Source organism: Petromyzon marinus, chromosome 23 (genome assembly GCF_048934315.1).
Source record: "Petromyzon marinus isolate PM22_M1 ecotype Great Lakes invasive population chromosome 23, UKy_Petmar_22M1.pri1.0, whole genome shotgun sequence".
Classification (NCBI taxonomy): domain Eukaryota; kingdom Metazoa; phylum Chordata; class Hyperoartia; order Petromyzontiformes; family Petromyzontidae; genus Petromyzon; species Petromyzon marinus.
Genome location: NC_133689.1, coordinates 4,108,299 through 4,123,956, shown reverse-complemented (window position 1 = coordinate 4,123,956; position 15,658 = coordinate 4,108,299).

The window sequence follows — 15,658 nt, the reverse complement described above, 5'->3', positions numbered from 1 at the left end:
TATGAGTGACTACCCTGGCTGTGAGTGACTACCCTGACTGTGAGTGACTACCCTGGCTGTTTGTGACTACACTGGCTGAGAGTGACTACCCTGGTTGTGAGTGACTACTCTGACTGTGAGTGACTACCCTGGCTGTTTGTGACTACCCTGGCTGAGAGTGATTACCCTGGCTGTGAGTGACTACCCTGAGTGTGAATGACTACCCTGGCTGTGAGTGACTACCCTGACAGTGTGTGACTACCCTGACTGTGAATGAATACCCTGGCTGTGAGTGACTACCCTGGCTGTGTGTGACTACGCTGACTGGGGTGACTACCCTGACTGTGAGTGACTACCCTGGCTGTGTGTGACTACCCTGGCTGTGAGTGACTACCCTGGCTGTGACTACCCTGACTGTGTGTGACTACCCTGGCTGTGAGTGACTACCCTGGCTGTGACTACCCTGACTGTGTGTGACTACCCTGGCTGTGAGTGACTACCATGACTGTGAGTGACTACCCTGGCTGTGAGTGACTACCCTGGCTGTGACTACCCTGACTGTGAGTGACTACCCTGACTGTGAGTGACTACACTGGATGTGTGTGACTACCCTGGCGGTGAGTGACTACCCTGACTGTGAGTGACTTCACTGGCTGTGAGTGATTACCCTGACTGTGAGTGACTACCCTGACTGTGTGTGACTACCCTGGCTGTGTTTGACTACCCAGGCTGTGACTACCTTGGCTGTAAGTGACTACCCTGACTTTGAGTGACTACCCTAACTGTGTGTGACTACCGTGACTGTGGGTGACTACCCTGACTGTGGGTGACTACCCTGACTGTGACTATCCTGACTGTGACTACCGTGACTGTGACTACCCTGACTGTGACTAGCCTGAGTGTGAGTGACTACACTGGCTGTGTGTGACTACGCTGACTGTGTGTGACTACCCTGACTGTGTGTGACTGCCCTGACTGTGGGTGACTACCCTGACTGTGAGTGACTACCCTGGCTGTGAGTGACTACCCTGACTGTGACTACCCTGGCTCTGAGTGACTACCCTGGCTGTGTGTGAATACCCTCACTGTGGGTGACTAACCTGGCTGTGTGTGACTACCATGACTGTGTGTAACTACCCTGACTGTGACTACCTTGGCTGTGGGTGACTACCCTGACTGTGAGTGACTACCCTGGCTGTGAGTGACTACCCTGGCTGTGAGTGACTACCCTGACTGTGACTACCCTGACTGTGAGTGACTACCCTGACTGTGAGTGACTACCCTGGCTGTGTGTGACTACCCTGACTGTGAGTGACTACCCTGGCTGTGAGTGACTACCCTGGCCATGTGTGACTACCCTGGCTGTGAGTGACTACCCTGGCTGTGTGTGACTACCCTGGCCGTGTGTGACTACCCTGGCTGTGAGTGACTACACTGGCTGTGAGTGACTACCCTGACTGTGACTACCCTGGCTCTGAGTGACTACCCTGGTTGTGTGTGACTACCCTGACTGTGGGTGACTAAACTGGCTGTGTGTGACTACCCTGACTGTAGGTGACTACGCTGACTGTGTGTGACTACCCTGACTTGTGTGAATGCCCTGACTGTGAGTGACTGCCCTGACTGTGAGTGACAACTCTGACTGTGAGTGACTACCCTGACTGTCTGAATACCCTGGTTGTGAGTGACTACACTGGCTGTATGTGACTACCCTGGCTGTGTGTGACTACCCTTGCTGTGAGTGACTACCCTGACTGAGTGACTACCCTGACTGTGAGTGACTACCCTGAATGTGAGTGACTACCCTGACTGTGACTACCCTGGCTCTGAGTGACTACCCTGGGTGTGTGTGACTACCCTGACTGTGGGTGACTAACCTGGCTGTGTGTGACTACCCTGACTGTGTGTGACTACCCTGACTGTGACTACCCTGGCTGTGGGTGACTACCCTGACTGTGAGTGACTACCCTGGCTGTGAGTGACTACCCCGGCTGTGAGTGACTACCCTGACTGTGACAACCATGACTGTTAGTGACTACCCTGACTGTGAGTGACTACTCTGGCTGTGTGTGACTACCCTGACTGTGAGTGACTACCCTGGATGTTTGTGACTACCCTGGCTGAGAGTGACTACCCTGGCTGTGAGTGACTACCCTGACTGTGTGTGACTACCCTGACTGTGAATGACTACCCTGGCTGTGAGTGACTACCCTGGCTGTGTGTGACTACGCTGACTGGGGTGACTACCCTGACTGTGAGTGACTACCCTGGCTGTGTGTGACTACCCTGGATGTGAGTGACTACCCTGGCTGTGACTACCCTGACTGTGTGTGACTACCCTAGCTGTGAGTGACTACCCTGGCTGTGACTACCCTGACTGTGTGTGACTACCCTGGCTGTGAGTGACTACCATGACTGTGAGTGACTACCCTGGCTGTGAGTGACTACCCTGGCTGTGACTACCCTGACTGTGAGTGACTACCCTGACTGTGAGTGACTACACTGGATGTGTGTGACTACCCTGGTGGTGATTGACTACCCTGACTGTGAGTGACTTCACTGGCTGTGAGTGACTACCCTGACTGGGAGTGACTAGCCTGACTGTGTGTGACTACCCTGGCTGTGTTTGAATACCCAGGCTGTGACTACCTTGGCTGTAAGTGACTACCCTGACTTTGAGTGACTACCCTAACTGTGTGTGACTACCCTGACTGTGGGTGACTACCCTGACTGTGAGTGACTACCCTGACTGTGACTATCCTGACTGTGACTACCCTGACTGTGACTACCCTGACTGTGACTAGCCTGACTGTGAGTGACTACACTAGCTGTGTGTGACTACACTGACTGTGTGTGACTACCCTGACTGTGTGTGACTGCCCTGACTGTGCGTGACTACCCTGGCTGTGAGTGACTACCCTGGCTGTGAGTGACTACCCTGACTGTGACTACCCTGGCTCTGAGTGACTACCCTGGCTGTGTGTGACTACCCTGACTGTGGGTGACTAAACTGGATGTGTGTGACTACCCTGACTGTAGGTGACTACGCTGACTGTGTGTGACTACCCTGACTTGTGTGAATGCCCTGACTGTGAGTGACTGCCCTGACTGTGAGTGGCAACTCTGACTGTGAGTGACTACCCTGACTGTCTGAATACCCTGGCTGTGAGTGACTACAATGGCTGTATGTGACTACCCTGGCTGTGTGTGACTACCCTTGCTGTGAGTGACTACCCTGACTGAGTGACTACCCTGACTGTGAGTGACTACCCTGACTGTGAGTGACTACCCTGACTGTGACTACCCTGGCTCTGAGTGACTACCCTGGGTGTGTGTGACTACCCTGACTGTGGGTGACTAACCTGGCTGTGTGTGACTACCCTGACTGTGTGTGACTACCCTGACTGTGACTACCCTGGCTGTGGGTGACTACCCTGACTGTGAGTGACTACCCTGGCTGTGAGTGACTACCCCGGCTGTGAGTGACTACCCTGACTGTGACAACCATGACTGTTAGTGAAAACTCTGACTGTGAGTGACTACTCTGGCTGTGTGTGACTACCCTGACTGTGAGTGACCACCCTGGCTGTTTGTGACTACCCTGGCTGAGAGTGATTACCCTGGCTGTGAGTGACTACCCTGACTGTGTGTGACTACCCTGATTGTGAATGACTACCCTGGCTGTGAGTGACTACCCTGGCTGTGTGTGACTACGCTGACTGGGGTGACTACCCTGACTGTGAGTGACTACCCTGGCTGTGTGTGACTACCCTGGCTGTGAGTGACTACCCTGGCTGTGACTACCCTGACTGTGTGTGACTACCCTAGCTGTGAGTGATTACCCTGGCTGTGACTACCCTGACTGTGTGTGACTACCCTGGCTGTGAGTGACTACCATGACTGTGAGTGACTACCCTGGCTGTGAGTGACTACCCTGGCTGTGACTACCCTGACTGTGAGTGACTACCCTGACTGTGAGTGACTACACTGGATGTGTGTGACTACCCTGGTGGTGATTGACTACCCTGACTGTGAGTGACTTCACTGGCTGTGAGTGTCTACCCTGACTGGGAGTGACTAGCCTGACTGTGTGTGACTAACCTGGCTGTGTTTGAATACCCAGGCTGTGACTACCTTGGCTGTAAGTGACTACCCTGACTTTGAGTGACTACCCTAACTGTGTGTGACTACCCTGACTGTGGGTGACTACCCTGACTGTGGGTGACTACCCTGACTGTGACTATCCTGACTGTGACTACCCTGACTGTGACTACCCTGACTGTGACTAGCCTGACTGTGAGTGACTACACTAGCTGTGTGTGACTACACTGACTGTGTGTGACTACCCTGACTGTGTGTGACTGCCCTGACTGTGCGTGACTACCCTGACTGTGAGTGACTACCCTGGCTGTGAGTGACTACCCTGACTGTGACTACCCTGGCTCTGAGTGACTACCCTGGCTGTGTGTGACTACCCTCACTGTGGGTGACTAACCTGGCTGTGTGTGACTACCATGACTGTGTGGGACTACCCTGACTGTGACTACCCTGGCTGTGGGTGACTTCCCTGACTGTGAGTGACTACGCTGGCTGTGAGTGACTACCCTGGCTGTGAGTGACAACCCTGACTGTGACTACCATGACTGTGAGTGACTACCCTGACTGTGAGTGACTACCCTGGCTGTGTGTGACTACCCTGACTGTGAGTGACTACCCTGGCTGTGAGTGACTACCCTGGCCGTGTGTGACTACCCTGGCTGTGAGTGACTACCCTGGCTGTGTGTGAATACCCTTCTGTGTGTGACTACCCTGGTTGTGAGTGACTACCCTGGCTGTGAGTGACTACCCTGACTGTGACTACCCTGGCTCTGAGTGACTACCCTGGCTGTGTGTGACTACCCTGACTGTGGGTGACTAAACTGACTGTGTGTGACTACCCTGACTTGTGTGAATGCCCTGACTGTGAGTGACTGCCCTGACTGTGAGTGACAACCCTGACTGTGAGTGACTACCCTGACTGTCTGAATACCCTGGCTGTGAGTGACTACACTGGCTGTATGTGACTACCCTGGCTGTGTGTGACTACCCTGGCTGTGAGTGACTACCCTGACTGAGTGGCTACCCTGACTGTGAGTGACTACCCTGACTGTGTGTGACTACCCTGACTGTGAGTGACTACCCTGGGTGTGAGTGACTACCCTGGCTGTGAGTGACTACCCTGACTGTGACTACCTTGGCTCTGAGTGACTACCCTGGGTGTGTGTGACTACCCTCACTGTGGGTGACTAACCTGGCTGTGTGTGACTACCATGACTGTGTGGGACTACCCTGACTGTGACTACCCTGGCTGTGGGTGACTTCCCTGACTGTGAGTGACTACGCTGGCTGTGAGTGACTACCCTGGCTGTGAGTGACTACCCTGACTGTGACTACCATGACTGTGAGTGACTACCCTGACTGTGAGTGACTACCCTGGCTGTGTGTGACTACCCTGACTGTGATTGACTACCCTGGCTGTGAGTGACTACCCTGGCCGTGTGTGACTACCCTGGCTGTGAGTGACTACCCTGGCTGTGTGTGACTACCCGTTCCGTGTGTGACTACCCTGGCTGTGAGTGACTACCCTGGCTGTGAGTGACTACCCTGACTGTGACTACCCTGGCTCTGAGTGACTACCCTGGCTGTGTGTGACTACCCTGACTGTGGGTGACTAAACTGGCTGTGTGTGACTACCCTGACTGTCGGTGACTACGCTGACTGTGTGTGACTACCCTGACTTGTGTGAATGCCCTGACTGTGAGTGACTGCCCTGACTGTGAGTGACAACCCTGACTGTGAGTGACTACCCTGACTGTCTGAATACCCTGGCTGTGAGTGACTACACTGGCTGTATGTGACTACCCTGGCTGTGTGTGACTACCCTGGCTGTGAGTGACTACCCTGACTGAGTGGCTACCCTGACTGTGAGTGACTACCCTGACTGTGTGTGACTACCCTGACTGTGAGTGACTACCCTGGGTGTGAGTGACTACCCTGGCTGTGAGTGACTACCCTGACTGTGACTACCTTGGCTCTGAGTGACTACCCGGGGTGTGTGTGACTACCCTGACTGTGGGTGACTAACCTGGCTGTGTGTGACTACCCTGACTGTGAGTGACTACCCTGGCTGTGAGTGACTACCCTGGCTGTGAGTGACTAACCTGGCTGTGTGTGACTACCCTGACTGTGAGTGACTACCCTGGCTGTGAGTGACTACCCTGACTGTGACTACCATGACTGTGAGTGACTACCCTGACTGTGAGTGACTACCCTGGCTGTGTGTGACTACCTTGACTGTGAGTGACTACCCTGGCTGTGAGTGACTACCCTGGCCGTGTGTGACTACCCTGGCTGTGAGTGACTACCCTGGCTGTGTGTGACTACCCGTTCCGTGTGTGACTACCCTGGCTGTGAGTGACTACCCTGGCTGTGAGTGACTACCCTGACTGTGACTACCCTGGCTCTGAGTGACTACCCTGGCTGTGTGTGACTACCCTGACTGTGGGTGACTAAACTGGCTGTGTGTGACTACCCTGACTGTGGGTGACTACGCTGACTGTGTGTGACTACCCTGACTTGTGTGAATGCCCTGACTGTGAGTGACTGCCCTGACTGTGAGTGACAACCCTGACTGTGAGTGACTACCCTGACTGTCTGAATACCCTGGCTGCGAGTGACTACACTGGCTGTATGTGACTACCCTGGCTGTGTGTGACTACCCTGGCTGTGAGTGACTACCCTGACTGAGTGGCTACCCTGACTGTGAGTGACTACCCTGACTGTGTGTGACTACCCTGACTGTGAGTGACTACCCTGGGTGTGAGTGACTACCCTGGCTGTGAGTGACTACCCTGACTGTGACTACCTTGGCTCTGAGTGACTACCCTGGGTGTGTGTGACTACCCTGACTGTGGGTGACTAACCTGGCTGTGTGTGACTACCCTGACTGTGTGTGACTACCCTGACTGTAACTACCCTGGCTGTGGGTGACTACCCTGACTGTGAGTGACTACCCTGGCTGTGAGTGACTACTCCTGCTGTGAGTGACTACCCTGACTGTGACTACCATGACTGTTAGTGACTACCCTGACTGTGAGTGACTACCCTGGCTGTGTGTGACTACCCTGACTGTGAGTGACTACCCTGGCTGTGAGTGACTACCCTGGCCGTGTGTGACTACCCTGGCTGTGAGTGACTACCCTGGCTGTGAGTGACTACCCTGGCCGTGTGTGACTACCCTGGCTGTGAGTGAGTACCCTGACTGTGAATACCCTGGCTCTGAGTGACTACCCTGGCTGTGTGTGACTACACTGACTGTGGGTGACTAAACTGGCTGTGTGTGACTACCCTGACTGTGGGTGACTACGCTGACTGTGTGTGACTACCCTGACTTGTGTGATTGCCCTGACTGTGAGTGACTTCCCTGACTGTGAGTGACTACTCTGACTGTGAGTGACTACCCTGACTGTCTGAATACACCGACTCTGAGTGACTACCCTGGCTGTGAGTGACTACCCTGACTGTGAGTGACTACCCTTGCTGTGAGTGACTACCCTGGCTGTATGTGACTACCCTGGCTGTGTGTGACTACCCTGGCTGTGAGTGACTACCCTGACTGTGAGTGACTACCCTGACTGTGTGTGACTACCCTGACTGTGAGTGACTACCCTGGCTGTGAGTGACTACCCTGACTGTGAGTGACTACCTTGGCTCTAAGTGACTACCCTGACTGTGGGTGACTCACCTGGCTGTGTGTGACTACCCTGCCTGTGTGTGACTACCCTCACTGTGACTACCCTGGCTGTGGGTGACTACCCTGGCTGTGAGTGACTACCCTGACTGTGACTACCCTGGCTGTTGGTGACTACCCTGGCTGTGGGTGACTACCCTGACTGTGTGTGACTACCCTGACTGTGTTTACCCTGACTGTGGGTGACTACCCTGACTGTGAGTGACTACCCTGACTGTGTGTGACTGCCTTGGCTGTGTGTGACGACCCTGGCTGTGACTACCCTGGTTGTGTGTGACTGCCCTGGCTGTGGGTGACTGCCCTAACTGTGGGTGACTACCCTGGCTGTGTGTGACTGCCCTGACTGTGGGTGACTACCCTGACTGTGAGTGACAACCCTGGCTGTGAGTGACTACCCTGGCTGTGTGTGACTACCCTCACTGTGGGTGACTAACCTTGCTGTGTGTGACTACCATGACTGTGTGTGACTACCCTGACTGTGAATACCCTGGCTGTGGGTGACTTCCCTGACTGTGAGTGACTACCCTGGGTGTGAGTGACTACCCTGGCTGTGAGTGACTACCCTGACTGTGACTACCATGACTGTGAGTGACTACCCTGAGTGTGAGTGACTACCCTGGCTGTGTGTGACTACCATGACTGTGAGTGACTACCCTGGCTGTGAGTGACTACCCTGGCCGTGTGTGACTGCCCTGGCTGTGAGTGACTACCCTGGCTGTGTGTGACTACCCGTTCCGTGTGTGACTACCCTGGCTGTGAGTGACTACCCTGGCTGTGAGTGACTACCCTGACTGTGACTACCCTGGCTCTGAGTGACTACCCTGGCTGTGTGTGACTACCCTGACTGTGGGTGACTAAACTGGCTGTATTTGACTACCCTGACTGTGTGTGACTACCCTGACTGTAACTACCCTGGCTGTGGGTGACTACCCTGACTGTGAGTGACTACCCTGGCTGTGAGTGACTACTCCTGCTGTGAGTGACTACCCTGACTGTGACTACCATGACTGTTAGTGACTACCCTGACTGTGAGTGACTACCCTGGCTGTGTGTGACTACCCTGACTGTGAGTGACTACCCTGGCTGTGAGTGACTACCCTGGCCGTGTGTGACTACCCTGGCTGTGAGTGACTACCCTGGCTGTGAGTGACTACCCTGGCCGTGTGTGACTACCCTGGCTGTGAGTGAGTACCCTGACTGTGAATACCCTGGCTCTGAGTGACTACCCTGGCTGTGTGTGACTACACTGACTGTGGGTGACTAAACTGGCTGTGTGTGACTACCCTGACTGTGGGTGACTATGCTGACTGTGTGTGACTACCCTGACTTGTGTGATTGCCCTGACTGTGAGTGACTTCCCTGACTGTGAGTGACTACTCTGACTGTGAGTGACTACCCTGACTGTCTGAATACACTGACTCTGAGTGACTACCCTGGCTGTGAGTGACTACCCTGACTGTGAGTGACTACCCTTGCTGTGAGTGACTACCCTGGCTGTATGTGACTACCCTGGCTGTGTGTGACTACCCTGGCTGTGAGTGACTACCCTGACTGTGAGTGACTACCCTGACTGTGAGTGACTACCCTGACTGTGTGTGACTACCCTGACTGTGAGTGACTACCCTGGCTGTGAGTGACTACCCTGACTGTGAGTGACTACCTTGGCTCTGAGTGACTACCCTGACTGTGGGTGACTCACCTGGCTGTGTGTGACTACCCTGCCTGTGTGTGACTACCCTGACTGTGACTACCCTGGCTGTGGGTGACTACCCTGGCTGTGAGTGACTACCCTGACTGTGACTACCCTGGCTGTTGGTGACTATCCTGGCTGTGGGTGACTACCCTGACTGTGTGTGACTACCCTGACTGTGTTTACCCTGGCTGTGGGTGACTACCCTGACTGTGAGTGACTACCCTGACTGTGTGTGACTGCCTTGGCTGTGTGTGACTACCCTGGCTGTGACTACGCTGGTTGTGTGTGACTGCCCTGGCTGTGTGTGACTGCCCTGACTGTGGGTGACTACCCTGGCTGTGTGTGACTGCCCTGACTGTGGGTGACTACCCTGACTGTGAGTGACTACCCTGGCTGTCAGTGACTACCCTGGCTGTGTGTGACTACCCTCACTGTGGGTGACTAACCTGGCTGTGTGTGACTACCATGACTGTGTATGACTACCCTGACTGTGAATACCCTGGCTGTGGGTGACTTCCCTGACTGTGAGTGACTACCCTGGCTGTGAGTGACTACCCTGGCTGTGAGTTACTACCCTGACTGTGACTACCATGACTGTGAGTGACTACTCTGACTGTGAGTGACTACCCTGGCTGTGTGTGACTACCCTGACTGTGAGTGACTACCCTGGCTGTGAGTGACTACGCTGGCCGTGTGTGACTGCCCTGGCTGTGAGTGACTACCCTGTCTGTGTGTGACTACCCGTTCCGTGTGTGACTACCCTGGCTGTGAGTGACTACCCTGGCTATGAGTGACTACCCTGACTGTGACTACCCTGGCTCTGAGTGACTACCCTGGCTGTGTGTGACTACCCTGACTGTGGGTGACTAAACTGGCTGTGTGTGACTACCCTGACTGTGGGTGACTACGCTGACTGTGTGTGACTACCCTCACTTGTGTGAATGCCCTGACTGTGAGTGACTGCCCTGACTGTGAGTGACAACTCTGACTGTGAGTGACTACCCTGACTGTCTGAATACCCTGGCTGTGAGTGACTACACTGGCTGTACGTGACTACCCTGGCTGTGTGTGACTACCCTGGCTGTGAGTGACTACTCTGACTGTGAGTGACTACCCTGACTGTCTGAATACACCGACTCTGAGTGACTACCCTGGCTGTGAGTGACTACCCTGACTGTGAGTGACTACCCTTGCTGTGAGTGACTACCCTGGCTGTATGTGACTACCCTGGCTGTGTGTGACTACCCTGGCTGTGAGTGACTACCCTGACTGTGAGTGACTACCCTGACTGTGAGTGACTACCCTGACTGTGAGTGACTACCCTGACTGTGTGTGACTACCCTGACTGTGAGTGACTACCCTGGCTGTGAGTGACTACCCTGACTGTGAGTGACTACCTTGGCTCTAAGTGACTACCCTGACTGTGGGTGACTCACCTGGCTGTGTGTGACTACCCTGCCTGTGTGTGACTACCCTCACTGTGACTACCCTGGCTGTGGGTGACTAACCTGGCTGTGAGTGACTACCCTGACTGTGACTACCCTGGCTGTTGGTGACTACCCTGGCTTTGGGTGACTACCCTGACTGTGTGTGACTACCCTGACTGTGTTTACCCTGACTGTGGGTGACTACCCTGACTGTGAGTGACTACCCTGACTGTGTGTGACTGCCTTGGCTGTGTGTGACGACCCTGGCTGTGACTACCCTGGTTGTGTGTGACTGCCCTGGCTGTGGGTGACTGCCCTGACTGTGGGTGACTACCCTGGCTGTGTGTGACTGCCCTGACTGTGGGTGACTACCCTGACTGTGAGTGACAACCCTGGCTGTGAGTGACTACCCTGGCTGTGTGTGACTACCCTCACTGTGGGTGACTAACCTTGCTGTGTGTGACTACCATGACTGTGTGTGACTACCCTGACTGTGAATACCCTGGCTGTGGGTGACTTCCCTGACTGTGAGTGACTACCCTGGCTGTGAGTGACTACCCTGGCTGTGAGTGACTACCCTGACTGTGACTACCATGACTGTGAGTGACTACCCTGAGTGTGAGTGACTACCCTGGCTGTGTGTGACTACCCTGACTGTGAGTGACTACCCTGGCTGTGAGTGACTACCCTGGCCGTGTGTGACTGCCCTGGCTGTGAGTGACTACCCTGGCTGTGTGTGACTACCCGTTCCGTGTGTGACTACCCTGGCTGTGAGTGACTACCCTGGCTGTGAGTGACTACCCTGACTGTGACTACCCTGGCTCTGAGTGACTACCCTGGCTGTGTGTGACTACCCTGACTGTGGGTGACTAAACTGGCTGTATTTGACTACCCTGACTGTGTGTGACTACCCTGACTGTAACTACCCTGGCTGTGGGTGACTACCCTGACTGTGAGTGACTACCCTGGCTGTGAGTGACTACTCCTGCTGTGAGTGACTACCCTGACTGTGACTACCATGACTGTTAGTGACTACCCTGACTGTGAGTGACTACCCTGGCTGTGTGTGACTACCCTGACTGTGAGTGACTACCCTGGCTGTGAGTGACTACCCTGGCCGTGTGTGACTACCCTGGCTGTGAGTGACTACCCTGGCTGTGAGTGACTACCCTGGCCGTGTGTGACTACCCTGGCTGTGAGTGAGTACCCTGACTGTGAATACCCTGGCTCTGAGTGACTACCCTGGCTGTGTGTGACTACACTGACTGTGGGTGACTAAACTGGCTGTGTGTGACTACCCTGACTGTGGGTGACTATGCTGACTGTGTGTGACTACCCTGACTTGTGTGATTGCCCTGACTGTGAGTGACTTCCCTGACTGTGAGTGACTACTCTGACTGTGAGTGACTACCCTGACTGTCTGAATACACTGACTCTGAGTGACTACCCTGGCTGTGAGTGACTACCCTGACTGTGAGTGACTACCCTTGCTGTGAGTGACTACCCTGGCTGTATGTGACTACCCTGGCTGTGTGTGACTACCCTGGCTGTGAGTGACTACCCTGACTGTGAGTGACTACCCTGACTGTGAGTGACTACCCTGACTGTGTGTGACTACCCTGACTGTGAGTGACTACCCTGGCTGTGAGTGACTACCCTGACTGTGAGTGACTACCTTGGCTCTGAGTGACTACCCTGACTGTGGGTGACTCACCTGGCTGTGTGTGACTACCCTGCCTGTGTGTGACTACCCTGACTGTGACTACCCTGGCTGTGGGTGACTACCCTGGCTGTGAGTGACTACCCTGACTGTGACTACCCTGGCTGTTGGTGACTATCCTGGCTGTGGGTGACTACCCTGACTGTGTGTGACTACCCTGACTGTGTTTACCCTGGCTGTGGGTGACTACCCTGACTGTGAGTGACTACCCTGACTGTGTGTGACTGCCTTGGCTGTGTGTGACTACCCTGGCTGTGACTACGCTGGTTGTGTGTGACTGCCCTGGCTGTGTGTGACTGCCCTGACTGTGGGTGACTACCCTGGCTGTGTGTGACTGCCCTGACTGTGGGTGACTACCCTGACTGTGAGTGACTACCCTGGCTGTCAGTGACTACCCTGGCTGTGTGTGACTACCCTCACTGTGGGTGACTAACCTGGCTGTGTGTGACTACCATGACTGTGTGTGACTACCCTGACTGTGAATACCCTGGCTGTGGGTGACTTCCCTGACTGTGAGTGACTACCCTGGCTGTGAGTGACTACCCTGGCTGTGAGTTACTACCCTGACTGTGACTACCATGACTGTGAGTGACTACCCTGACTGTGAGTGACTACCGTGGCTGTGTGTGACTACCCTGACTGTGAGTGACTACCCTGGCTGTGAGTGACTACGCTGGCCGTGTGTGACTGCCCTGGCTGTGAGTGACTACCCTGTCTGTGTGTGACTACCCGTTCCGTGTGTGACTACCCTGGCTGTGAGTGACTACCCTGGCTATGAGTGACTACCCTGACTGTGACTACCCTGGCTCTGAGTGACTACCCTGGCTGTGTGTGACTACCCTGACTGTGGGTGACTAAACTGGCTGTGTGTGACTACCCTGACTGTGGGTGACTACGCTGACTGTGTGTGACTACCCTCACTTGTGTGAATGCCCTGACTGTGAGTGACTGCCCTGACTGTGAGTGACAACTCTGACTGTGAGTGACTACCCTGACTGTCTGAATACCCTGGCTGTGAGTGACTACACTGGCTGTACGTGACTACCCTGGCTGTGTGTGACTACCCTGGCTGTGAGTGACTACCCTGACTGAGTGGCTACCCTGACTGTGAGTGACTACCCTGACTGTGTGTGACTACCCTGACTGTGATTGACTACCCTGGGTGTGAGTGACTACCCTGGCTGTGAGTGACTACCCTGACTGTGACTACCTTGGTTCTGAGTGACTACCCTGGGTGTGTGTGACTACCCTGACTGTGGGTGACTAACCTGGCTGTGTGTGACTACCCTGACTGTGTGTGACTACCCTGACTGTGACTACCCTGGCTGTGGGTGACTACCCTGACTGTGAGTGACTACCCTGGCTGTGAGTGACTACTCCGGCTGTGAGTGACTACCCTGACTGTGACTACCATGACTGTTAGTGACTACCCTGACTGTGAGTGACTACCCTGGCTATGTGTGACTACCCTGACTGTGAGTGACTACCCTGGCTGTGAGTGACTACCCTGGCCGTGTGTGACTACCCTGGCTGTGAGTGACTACCCTGGCTGTGAGTGACTACCCTGGCCGTGTGTGACTACCCTGGCTGTGAGTGAGTACCCTGACTGTGAATACCCTGGCTCTGAGTGACTACCCTGGCTGTGTGTGACTACCCTGACTGTGGGTGACTAAACTGGCTGTGTGTGATTACCCTGACTCTGGGTGACTACGCTGACTGTGTGTGACTACCCTGACTTGTGTCATTGCCCTGACTGTGAGTGACTTCCCTGACTGTGAGTGACTACTCTGACTGTGAGTGACTACCCTGACTGTCTGAATACACTGACTCTGAGTGACTACCCTGGCTGTGAGTGACTACTCTGACTGTGAGTGACTACCCTGGCTGTGAGTGACTACCCTGGCTGTATGTGACTACCCTGGCTGTGTGTGACTACCCTGGCTGTGAGTGACTACCCTGACTGTGAGTGACTACCCTGACTGTGAGTGACTACCCTGACTGTGTGTGACTACCCTGACTGTGAGTGACTACCCTGGCTGTGAGTGACTACCCTGACTGTGAGTGACTACCTTGGCTCTGAGTGACTACCCTGACTGTGGGTGACTCACCTGGCTGTGTGTGACTACCCTGCCTGTGTGTGACTACCCTGACTGTGACTACCCTGGTTGTGGGTGACTACCCTGGCTGTGAGTGACTACCCTGACTGTGACTACCCTGGCTGTTGGTGACTACCCTGGCTGTGGGTGACTACCCTGACTGTGTGTGACTACCCTGACTGTGTTTACCCTGGCTGTGGGTGACTACCCTGACTGTGAGTGACTACCCTGACTGTGTGTGACTGCCTTGGCTGTGTGTGACTACCCTGGCTGTGACTACCCTGGTTGTGTGTGACTGCCCTGGCTGTGTGTGACTACCCTGACTGTATGTGACTACCCAGGCTGTGTGTGACTACCCAGGCTGTGGGTGACTGCCCTGGCTGTGTGTGACAACCCTGACTGTGAGTGACTGCCCTGGCTTTGGGTGACTGCCCTGGCTGTGAGTGACTACCCTGGTTGTGAGTGACTACCCTGGCCGTGTGTGACTGCCCTGGCTGTGAGTGACTACCCTGGCTGTGTGTGACTACCCGTTCCGTGTGTGACTACCCTGGCTGTGAGTGACTACCCTGGCTGTGAGTGACTACCCTGACTGTGACTACCCTGGCTCTGAGTGACTACCCTGGCTGTGTGTGACTACCCTGACTGTGGGTGACTAAACTGGCTGTATTTGACTACCCTGACTGTGTGTGACTACCCTGACTGTAACTACCCTGGCTGTGGGTGACTACCCTGACTGTGAGTGACTACCCTGGCTGTGAGTGACTACTCCTGCTGTGAGTGACTACCCTGACTGTGACTACCATGACTGTTAGTGACTACCCTGACTGTGAGTGACTACCCTGGCTGTGTGTGACTACCCTGACTGTGAGTGACTACCCTGGCTGTGAGTGACTACCCTGGCCGTGTGTGACTACCCTGGCTGTGAGTGACTACCCTGGCTGTGAGTGACTACCC